The 10,208-nt window shown below is 39.9% G+C and overlaps 1 long non-coding RNA gene across 3 annotated transcripts in view; it reads right to left on the reverse strand.

Annotated features, from left to right (window-relative positions):
• Window positions 1-9,621, reverse strand: part of LOC309362164 — a 71,618-nt gene extending 61,997 nt beyond the window's left edge. For all 3 annotated transcript variants that reach the window (XR_014164814.1, XR_014164815.1, XR_014164816.1), the window contains exon 1: window positions 9,579-9,621. This is a non-coding gene — a long non-coding RNA (uncharacterized lncRNA). The remainder of the gene's footprint in view (window positions 1-9,578) is intronic.
• Window positions 9,622-10,208: the final 587 nt, after the last annotated feature.

Consider the following 10,208-nt stretch of genomic DNA (forward strand, 5'->3'; position numbering starts at 1 on the left):
TTTACAAATTTATTTATTTATTGTATATTGCAATTTTTATTGTTGTAAGCTGCTTTGAGAGCCAAATGGTGAAATATGGGACAAATTTTAAAAATAAATAAATGAATGGGCCATTGACCAGAACCAACAGGCTCTTTTTACTTAATGCATCTGGTCAAATGGACAACAGTCCCCAAAGGCTTATCCCCATAATTAATGTGTTAGGTCTAAAGTGCCTCAAGACTCTGTTATATTTCAATGCCATTTTAAAAATACAGATTTTCTTTGCATATTAAATTCAGATTAATGGGGAAATGGGGAAGTATGAGTTCATGAATTAAGACATGAAAAAGTGACACCAACCAGAAATAGATTGATAGGCCCAAATGATATGGTCGTTTTCTTTCCTCAAACTGAGGAATCAGCTGCATGATTTGGGCTTTCGTCCATTGGGGCTAATATGAGTGCACTTTTTTCAAATATTACGCCACACATTTGTAGGCATTTGAGCTTGGAGAAGCAGGATATTGTAGGATTAAAATAATGTGCATATATCATATACTGATATATCATATCATGTATTGATTGATTAAAGGAAAATCAATGGGGTTCAAGATTATGGGGACATGGAATCCTAAGACTGACACTCTGTTAAAAGGTGAGATTAGTTAGGACTTCATGACATAAGCAGAAGTTACCAATGCTTATTTCAAATATAGAAACTGATTAGCATAGTATTGCAATAGTGAATATGCTTACATTACAGAGAAAAAAGCTTAGCGGATGAGATTTTAGAGGTATAGCAGTTTAATGAACGTTTCAGAACCAGGCCAGATAGACTGTGACAGTAAAAGGAAAAGGGCCGACCTGTGGAAAACCAGCAAGCAGAACCCAGTCACAAACGTACTCTCCTCTCCTCTGGTTTCTAGCAACTGGCAGCCAGAAGCACACTGTCTCCAACCATGGAGGCATAGCATAGCTATGCTATTGATTTGTCTAATCCTCTTTTAAAGCCGTCCAAGTTGGTAGCCATCACTGCCTCCTTTGGGAGTGAGTGTCATAGTTTTAACTATGTGGTGCAGAAATAAGTACTTTCTTTTATCTGTCCTGAGTCATCCAACATTCAGTTTTACTGGATGCTCTTGAGTCCTATTGTTACCAGAGAGGGAGAAGAACTTCTACCTACTTTCTCCATGCAGTGCATAATCTTATAATCCATCAGGTAACCAATTTCTCACTCATATTTTCTCTAAAGTGTTAAGTCCCAAATGCTTCAATGCTGCAATCTTTTCTAATTTTCATCATTTTGGCTGCCCTTTCCTGAGCCTTTTGCAACCCTACAACACACTTTTTGAAGTGAGGGGACCAGAACCGTACACAGTATTCAAATGTGGTCACACCATAGATTTGTACAACAGCATTATGGTATTGGCAATTTTATTTTCAATTCCTTTTCTAATGATCGCTAGCATGGAATTTGCCTTTTTTACAGCTTCCACACACTAGGTCAACATATTCATTAAACTACCACTACAACCCCAAGCTCATTCCTGGTCTATCACTACCAGTTAAAAGCCCATAAACATATTTGTGAAATTAACACACACACACATACATATATATATATGCCCCTACATGCATTTCTTTACACTTGTTTACACTGAATTTCATTTGCCATTCACTCAGTTTGGGCAGGTCTTGTTGGAGCTCTTTGCAATCTCTTTTTGTTCAAACAACCCTGAACAATTTAGCATTATCAGCAAACTTGGCCACCTCACTGTGCACACATAATTCCAGATTGTTTATGAACAACTTTAAAAAGCACAAGTCCTAATGCTGAACCTTTCTGTCTCTCAGTTTATAGAACTGTCCATTTCTGTGTACTCTCTGCTTCTTTAAACTTAACTAATTCCTGATCTGCAAGACGATCTCTCCTGTTATCACATGATTGTCGAGCTTGCTCAGGAGTCTTTGCTGAAAGCTTTTTGAAGGTTCAATAACATTATGTTAGCCAGATCACCAATGTCTAGCAGTCCATGGACCAGGGGAACTAGGATAGTCCCCTAAATGTTTCCAGTAAATTAAAGTATTAAAGCCTGGCCCTTCCTTCCCAAAGCCCAGGAAGCTTCTTCCCAGCTTAGGGAAAGAAGCATGATGCTCATGCTTTCGACGTCACATGCATGACATTGTCACACGGACGACATCACCCTCACAAGCTGGTCCTCTAGCCCAAACTGCCATTCCCCTACACAAAATTTCACTGCACACCAGTGCACATCACCTCTTTTTGCTTGTTGAAGAATTTGCTTGTTGAAGAATTTTGGAGTCACATTCTCAAATATCTCATAAAATAAAATTCATTAAGTGCAGTATCACACACCTACACACCCCTTGAGATGGTATCATCTGAGCCAAGCCATTGTGCAGGGCTTCCTAGCCTCTGGCCCTCTAGATGTTGTTGGAGAGGCCCAGCCAGCATGGCCAATATACAGGGTTGATTTAAGTTGTAATCCAGCAAAATGTGGAGGGCCATGGGTGTCCCCCCCACATCCCTACAACAAAGAATCACAGGAGACTGCTGCCATATCATTTTTCTGTTGGTGCCTGCTGCATGCTTGCTGCAAAAAGAATCCAAATTTCTGTAGCAGGCTCTCATTGCCTCATAGTTTCAAACCCATTTGTTTGTTCTTTTAGAAAACTAACACTATTCAATATTTAAAAGATGTATATTGACATTTTAGAAAGTTAGCTTGAACTCATTCAAAGAAAATTGGATCAAATTGAAAATGGTAATTAAGCCAATTAAAAGGGGAAGTAAAATAAAACACTGTGTACCTCTTAGAAAGCATTCACATCTAGATAGTCTAATTTACATACAAGTGACATCATCATTAAAGAGAGTGACTTTTTTTTTTTAAAAAAGGGGGGTTCTTTTTGCTACATGATTTACTGCTAAGGAGGGGCTGATTTCCACGAGATTGATGGTGCCCTTGATGCAAGTTGATATGGTTTTGTTTAGCAGTCAGCAAATGGCATGTGATTGTATGAGGTTTCGTTGAGATGAATTGAACTGCAGCAGGATTGCCATTTGGTTTGAATTATCATGGAGTGTTCTTTTTCAGTGTACTATCATTTAATGCACATTATGCTTTCCCTGCAAGGAATAACTGTCCTTCTTTGGGATAAAGGTTTATTCAAGGAGGGATAGATATTTCCTAAATAGATAGAATCAAGCAGGGGCAGTCAAGCCATTGAGCTTGTGGGGCCAGTCTCCTTAGAGATGTGGAGCCAGTTGCTTTGGGAGCAACTACAGCTAACCCACCACTACAATAAGCCAGCAGCCTATGGAATTGGGTTGATATTTTCCTGGGATTCAGCCAAGTAAATCACATTCATTAGAACCTTGGGTTCACTAGGGTTGTGTGCATAATTAGAGAAGCTCTCAAGTTCCAATGTGGGAAGCAGTTTAGGAATCCTTTGGGAGAATGTATCCAGCAGTAACAAACTCTTCCTACAAAATTCTGAATATAGGACCCTGCTAATTCAAGTTTAGGGTCTAATTAGGCCTGATTTAATCTGGGATTGCCCACACCTATATGATGCATTTTTTAATGTGATCTTAATTAATATATGCATTTTACACAAACTTTGTCCTAGGTCATAGGACATGACTTGGCTGAAGAACAGAATTTCCAACTCAGCTTTACTCAGGGTAGACCCATTGAAATTGATGGGCATGACTAATTTAGACACAATAATTTTAATAGGTCAAATCTAAGGTAGTTACATACAACCCAAAGTATATATGCTCTACTGGTGAGATATGAATTCAACCATGGTGCATTGCTCTATTGCCAGTAGATTGATTTCAGATATTTTGATGAACTTCAATTTTATATGCAATAAGAAAGTTCCCTTTAACAACAGAAAGGGTCACCAAGAAACGTCTTTCAATGTAATATACTTGGCTCGGATAATGTGTTGCATTGGGACTCTTAACACTGTATATCTGCCTTGTTAAATTCCTGTTACAAGCTTTCAACAGCTGTCTTAATTAGGTGCCCCATAATTAAGAAGATTATTACACTGATTGAATCGAACTCCATGTTTTTTGAACTGGCAAAGATTTGCCATGGATTTGCACACAAAATCTGCATTTTCTGTTTATAAAGAAACTGTTTCAGTTTGAAGTCAGACAAACGAGAATGCAAGGTGGAGAAGGAAGCTTGTCATGTTCTAACTGAACCACAGTTCAAAGCTTGTTACTGAGTCAGTCCTGTGATGGTGGCATAGAAATAGTTTTTCCCACTGCTGTTGCATCTTCCCAGGGCTGTTCAGTGGAGCTTTTTCAAGTAGGTAGAGGCCTTTTGCAATCTGGCCCTAAGAGAAATGTAACTCTCAGTAGCATGCTGTGACATATTTTCAAGGTGCTTTGAAGACTCCACCATTACTGAAGTTCCATTGGTGGAGGTGCTCAGTGCACTGTCAGGTCCTCTTTTATTGAATGAGTTTCATTGATTGCAGTGTAAGATGGGATGGGCTAAGTAAGTAGTTTGGTCCTGTTTTGGTCTTGCTAGCACTCAATCATATGTCTGCTCCATCCCATTGTGTGCTGTTGTGTCTCATTTCCACTGTGTTGCATGCAGTTCTTTGCCATTCTGTCCCTTTGTGTGCACCCTGTATGCAACTTGTACATACATTTAAAATAAAATGTGAATTTTTTATGTAAAATAGGTGTGGCCATATATCAGCAGCCATGTGAACAGCCGCATGATGACAATTTTTCTCCCAAAAATGTAGTACAGAGAAAAATTACATGAATAAAACTTGCATTTTTATACATTTAAAAACATAAAATACATATTTTTGTGCAAACATTTTGTTCACTGAAAATGCAACCAGGCCCTCAGGACTCTCCCCAAGCCACTCCACTGACCAGACCTGTTCCATGTCCACCTTAAGTGCTTTTCCCTGGCTAGACTATGCTGTTGAACACCTATTGCTTTGGAAGGGGATAGAGAGGTATATCTGTGTGTTTAGAAACCTCTGACCTCTCTCTGTGTCTAGAATGTATAAATGCAAGGATTGCATCCATTGCTCTCCCTGCTTTTGCCACAAACCTTTGCCTCTAATACCACCCACTTTTACCTCTGACTCTGCCAACCATGGGCTTGAGACGCCAAAGTTTTTGTATAAGTCAACAACATTACCCTATGATTGAAGATTGGAACTCAATCTTTTTCCTCAGGCCACATTATGCAAGACACACTATTCCATCCTAATACTGAGACTTTAAAAAAAAAAATTGTGTGTGCTTTATGGAAGACGTTAGGAGCACTAGCAAAGCTGCATATAAATGATTTAAATACATTTTTAAAAATGAAACTCTCCTTCTGTTGCTTTTACTACAGCACAGCACTTTTTAATTATTATTATTTTTTGCAGAAGTGTATCCTTATTCCATGAAACAGCTTACCGTCTATTGAGCTTTATAATAACTGAGTTATTCTGATGCACACCCTATTAAAAACAGCATTAAAATCAGAAAATGGAGTGTTTCACAATATGTCACCTTTATCATGAAGACATAATAATTACACACATACCCTTGGAATGTAGAAAGCTGGCCACAAAGCAACAAACATTTACTGAAGCAAATGTGGTGATAATGAGAATTATTACCCTATTCGTTGCAGAAAAGAGTTGCTGTTACTCCCACTCTCGACACTCACAACTTTGTTATAAGAGTATATGGTGGTGATAGCATCCATCTTTTTTAAAAGCGCCACCAAAAGCAAATATCATTCAGCTTCTTAAAGTGTTGTAGCTCATCTCAAACAACCTGTGTACAAATTTGGCTCCTAACAAAACAGGTGGTGCATAGAAGACGTTTTGAATGTGATACTTTAGTTTCTGGTAAGCATTCTCACACACACTGATTTCCAGTGGCAGCTGGTACCCATTGGGACTGCTAGGGCAGAAGGCAGTTAAAAAACAAACAAACTGGGTGACACCAGAGCCCATGATGGGCAGAGCCAGAGCCAGGACCAATGACAGATGGAACCAACTATCCTTACCCCTACCTTTCTCTCTGCACTGATACCCCCCAGGCTGCACTGATACCCCCAGACAAAAGCAAGGAGAAAGGCAGATAGGGGCTGACTGACAGCAGGCTGAGGTTGCTCACTATGGATCGAAAACCACAAGAAGAACTTAAGTGTCACTTCACACACATTGATTGATTTATGTATTCATACACCCACACACCCCTCACTTTTTCTGTCCATATAGGTGTTTCTTATATTGACTTGCAAATAAAAAAGTTATGTTTGTGGCAACCTAAGATGACACAGAGAACCTGAGATAGGTGTATGTGTGTGAGTGTGTTACTAGACATGGGGGTGGGGGAATCTAAGGATGGTGGAAAGTTTTATTCGTTGCACATTTTAAAATAAACCAATACAATTCACAGCTGTGCACAAATTGGAACACACACAGTTAAGAAATTGATTGTGCGCTTATCAGAAAATTGTACTGCAGTTTCAGTTCTTAAAATGCATGCAAAATGAGAATTTTATGTGGAAAAGGCATACAAATGTGTGTATAATTTAAATGTGAAGTTTGTGGGTGGGTGTTGTGGGTGGGGATAATTAGCAGACAATGGGATGGAATACACTTATGACTGAAGACGTGCAAAACTGACATGGAATGTATGTCAGTCTGATTCACCCAATCCTAAAAGGAACTGCTGAGAGGAGGGAGGAGGGAAAGAAAGGTCATGTATGGAAAAAAAGAAGCATGCAGACGAAAGACAAGATAAGACAGGAGAAAAAGAGTTGAGCAACACTGAGATCACATATTAGAAGAAGGGAGGCTCAAGAGAAAAAGATATATTCTTGCACAGTCCACTGATTAGGTGGCTAAGGGGAAGGGTATTGTGTGGGAATTTACTAGCCAAAACATTGGCTGCAGGCCTCCAGTTATTTTTAATGGAGCTGAATTACACCAGCACTTTATAGGATGTATGCACAGTCACCTGTGAGTTATGGAGGTATGAGGTATTGAGGGATGTGTTTCTGAGTGATATACAGGCATGTGTACATCATCCATAAATCCATGTCAGTGTCGTTTTGTAACAGCTATTGATGGGTCTGGCCTTCTTCAGATGGAGACAAATTCTTATACAAGAAGCACTTGTTCCCTGCAAGAACTAATACAGAATGCAACCTGTTTGTAGCTTGTCAACTACAGTGGACCAACATGTGTTTGCTTTTTGTGTAGATTTGTGTGTGTGGTGGGAACCAACAGCCAGTCACAGCTTCCCAGGATATGTATCTTGCATATGTATACTTTGGTGGTATACAAATTTGTGATTCTATATAATGATCACCACACAGGTTGAATGCAGCTCTTACCATAGAGAAGTAATTCCCATGTGCAGCTTCAGAACTTGTTCACACATGCATATATATTCCTTCATTTCTCATTGTTCAGTTAAGGAACATGCATTGTCAGCTGAATGTCAGAACCAAATCCATGGGAGGAACTAAATCTTAATATGAAAATTATTTTAGTTTTGATCGGTATGTGATGGATGATCCTCATGTGCAAGTTGTCACTTGATGGTTGAAACCATCAAGTGACAAATATGAACAACATCTTTTAAAAGCCCTGTTTATCAAGTAATTTATAAAGCAAGGTTCACACATATATTTGTTTGCCATCACTTTGGAGAAAGAGCAATGCTGAACTTACAAATGGATTCCACACATTACCTGATCAAAATGTGCAAAGTCTTCAAGTGATGTTAGAGGGTATGCACAAGTAAGCAGTGACTCTTGCATTCTGTGTGCATTAACCCATCAATGCACTTTTCTACCTTTCCACATTTGGGGGCTATGCATTATGGGCAATGCATAAAAAATGTCATGGAGGTTGTGCATCTCTGACCAAATCACATCTTTATTCACTGTTAATTATCTGTAGTGACAGATTAACATGGAAAATCCCATCAATGGTCATTGGTCACACTTCCCACACTTGCACACATTCACTTGTCGAATCACACTAGCCCCAGTATGCAACCAGCATATATGAGCTCCATTCTTTCCCACAAAGTCCTCAACCCATACCAGATAATCATATATATAAGCGCTTCGGCACTTATTAGACAAAATCAGCCTAAGTCTATTTTGCTTATAATAATTTGCAGAGACACACCAGACAAAGACAATTCCTGTTCTACTGCATTGCCAAGACAGCAGATTGAGTTAAGCATAGAATTAGACCTGCATTGTCAGCATTTGATAAATATGTAATATGTGTTGCTGGCAGCTCTGTACAAGTTGAACAATGACACAAAATGTCTGCAGTGTCGGGGCTGACTATATCGGAGTGACGGATGAGAGATCATTGGAAACATCTCGTCTATAAAATTTTAAAATTCCATTCAATTTGAGGAAGCAAGCAGCCGAAATACCATTCTTTTCCCATCTTACTTTTTTCACTCTGGTATAATTCACTGGTGGTGATACAGACCTATGAATCTCACCCCATCCTTAACATGCTTAAATCAAATGGTTACAAAATGAATCCCTCTCTCTCTTCCCCCATACACATGTTCAATCTGTCTTCACACCTTCTGAATCCAGTTCTCTGAATGTATTAGCACATTTCAGTGCTAAGCCTCTGCATTAGCACTAACTCACTCATTTAATAAATGAAAGTACATTCTACCTCTCCAGAGTGTCATTCCTGTAATTTATCTAAGCAAAATCACTTTCATTATCCATCACCGTTTGATGGCAGTTTTTAAAATGAGTACCATTAGGATATCTTACAAGCTTCCTTTTATACACCCCCTTTTCTATTCGGTCATCTGTCTGTCTTCACATCCCCGGGAAATTAAATGTTCAACAGTTTTGTCATAGGCTTATCACTGAACGTGATCATCTGCTGCGAAAAATAATTTAATAATCCCTTCACAATTGCCCCCTTCTGTAGGAGTGAATCTGTGCTTGTTTGTCAAAGCTTTTTTTTGAAGCAGGCAATGGTAATGAGAAGGAAGAATTGGTGGAGTTGTGCATCCTCCTCTGTTTGGTGTGCAGATTTTAGAAGAAGAAGAAGAAGAAGAAGAAGAAGAAGAAGAAGAAGAAGAAGAAGAAGAAGAAGAGTAGTAGTAGTAGTTTGGATTTGATATCCCGCCTTTCACTCCCTTTAAGGAGTCTCAAAGCGGCTAACATTCTCCTTTCCCTTCCTCCCCCACAACAAACACTCTGTGAGGTGAGTGGGGCTGAGAGACTTCAAAGAAGTGTGACTGGCCCAAGGTCACCCAGCAGCTGCATGTGGAGGAGCAGAGACGCGAACCCAGTTCCCCAGTTTACGAGACTACCGCTCTTAACCACTACACCACACTGGGAAGTCATAGACTAATGGAAGCTGGCACTCATTAGAGGTGGTAGCACAGAAGACAGGGAGGCCAGTATTTCATGGAGACATAACAAAGGAAAGCATAGCCACTAATTGTTTGCCTGTTTGTTTGAAAATGTCTGTACAGGGGGAGAGAAAGGGTTAATAGGAAAGTCAGAGGCAGAGCCTACCTGTTCATAAAAGGGCTTCACCCGAGGTTTGTGTTAGGTGGGTTGGTTGGTTGGGAAAGGCAGTTGGGAAAGCAGTTGGCAGAGAGTTGGAATTAGAGAGACAGTTAGTGCAGTTGGTTCTTGCATGAGGGGAGGTTGATGAGTTAGAGACCGGATAAAAATAAGACTAAGAAGGCAAAGAGTAACAACATTTTGAATGCAGTTAAAGTTTATTTGTGTCTGCAATAAACTACACTCTTCTTTGTTAACTTAAGAACCTGACTGAGACTAAGTGATTTACCGGGAAGGACCTGGTTGGTGGCAGTGGATTAGTGGTGTAAGGCTCAATAATCCGTGAGATGACCAGGGGCTCCGTACGAATGCCACAGTCATCCTCCTACTTCTTGAGCTCTACCAAAGCAACACTGACTCTAAGGAGGAGTAAGCTGACAGTCAGGACCAGCATCCTCTGGACTAAGTTGACCTTCACAGTCTAGGACCCTCTTACCTATGGGCCCGCCTCTCCAGGTATGCCCCAAGGAGAGCCTCAAGGTCCATAAATAGCAACACCCTAGTGGTCCCGGGCCCTAAGGAAGTTAGATTAGCTTCAACCAGAGCCAGGGCCTTTTCAACACTGGCTCCGGCCTGGTG

This window comes from Podarcis melisellensis (assembly GCF_964234715.1).
Source record: "Podarcis melisellensis genome assembly, chromosome: Z".
NCBI classification, from domain to species: Eukaryota; Metazoa; Chordata; class Lepidosauria; order Squamata; family Lacertidae; genus Podarcis; species Podarcis melisellensis.